Below are 1,675 nucleotides of genomic sequence, written 5' to 3'. Positions count from 1 at the left end.
TGTCTGGGTCTGTGAGGAGCTGGAGCTCTTGCTGTTGAAGCCTGCTGGACACTGCACTCAGTGCTGGGCAGTAGGTCATGTGAGGGAACTCAGAACCCTTTATGCAGGCCCATCTCTGCAACAGTCAGGAGATGAGGGAGAGCTGGAAAGTTGGTGGCTGCCTCCCACAAGGCCACAAGAGCACCTGGTGTCAGACAGCCCAAGAGGGCATGGTCCATGCTGCCTGAGGTCTTCATGAGAAGCACAAACCCAGGGAAGCCACTGAGACAGTGGAGGAGAGACCTGGGGAAGGGCACTCCTGGTCACATAGGTGGAGTATGAGTTATTCCTGTGATTGGATTCAACATCCTGGGTTATTTTCTACAGGGTAAGTGTCAGTACTTTGATAGAATTTCTAGGTAAGAATGATATGGGAGAGGTTCATTAAAAAAGAGCAAAATGCAATCCAGGCCAGGAAACACAAAATCTAGTGTGGACTGGGACAGAGCCTGCCATTAGCCAGGTGGGAGACAGAGCAGGAGAGGCTGCAGTCCTTGTCCCCCGGTTTAGGCAGCAGCTGGAGAAAGTCACAGACACCCTTCGGTGAATGATGACTCAGTCCCTGGGAAGTCTCCTTGCACGCTACTACCCACAACACTTCCTGAGAATGCCCAGTTCACGCACTGTCCTGTCTCCTGATAGCCCCTTATTGCAAGTTACCTGCCTTCTTCTGCTCGGCCCACCCTGAACTGCCCACACCAGCCCACAGAGCCCCTCCTGGCCCCAGGATGCCCACTCCTAGAAAGCCTGTGCCCAGCACCATTCCTGATCTGGAGCTCTGCTCTGCCTGGCTGCCCCAGCCCTGTGGAGCTGACTTTATTCCTAACACAGGCCAGTGCAGGTGGGCCTTGCTCATTAGGCTTCAACAGTCGGGGTCCTACCAAGACCTGCTATTCAGTCCACCACGAGTCTAAGGATGAAGAAACACACTAAAAATTCCTTAGTGAAGTCACAGGATCGATTTCAGGTATGACAGAGGCCTCTGGAAATGTGAAGGTAAACGTGCCAGAGAGTAAACCTTGGAAGAAGGAAAAAACCAGGGACCATTACACTCGTCAGAACTAGAGAGCTGGGACATGCTGAGCAGAAGACCACCACCAGGAAATGTGGTTAGACTTGAGAGACATTAAACAGGCTGGAACATCAGTGTATTCAACATGTCTGAATCTGGGATGAGACCAGGAGGCAGGTTGAGGGTAAATCCAGGTTTTGGGAATTGACTGATACTAACATCAGAGAACAAAATAGAAAACACAGGGAGAAATTCTGGTATGGAAAATTTTAGTTCAACTTAAGACATGTTGAGATACAACACATGGGATGATGCTATCAGGTGGTGGTGGTTGTTAAGGTGCTGGTCTCCCACATCATAAACCACAGTTCAAATCTCAAACCTGGTGTCTTGTTTTCACACTTTCTCTCTCTTTTTCCCTTTCTCTTTTCAAATGAAAAAATAATAATAAATAAATAATTCCTAAAATAAAGTCATGGGATGTATAAAGTGTTGAATAAGCAGGTCATTTTGCTTACATGATTGTTAGAAAATAAAATCTGTTTTAAATATTTCTATTTTGTATTCATACTGAATATGGCACTTGAGGTGGCATAGGTGACCAGGTAGACTGCCACAGGGAAA

This window comes from Tupaia chinensis, unplaced genomic scaffold (assembly GCF_000334495.1).
Source record: "Tupaia chinensis unplaced genomic scaffold, TupChi_1.0 Scaffold000319_1, whole genome shotgun sequence".
Taxonomy (NCBI): Eukaryota; Metazoa; Chordata; class Mammalia; order Scandentia; family Tupaiidae; genus Tupaia; species Tupaia belangeri.
This window is presented reverse-complemented; position numbering follows the sequence as displayed.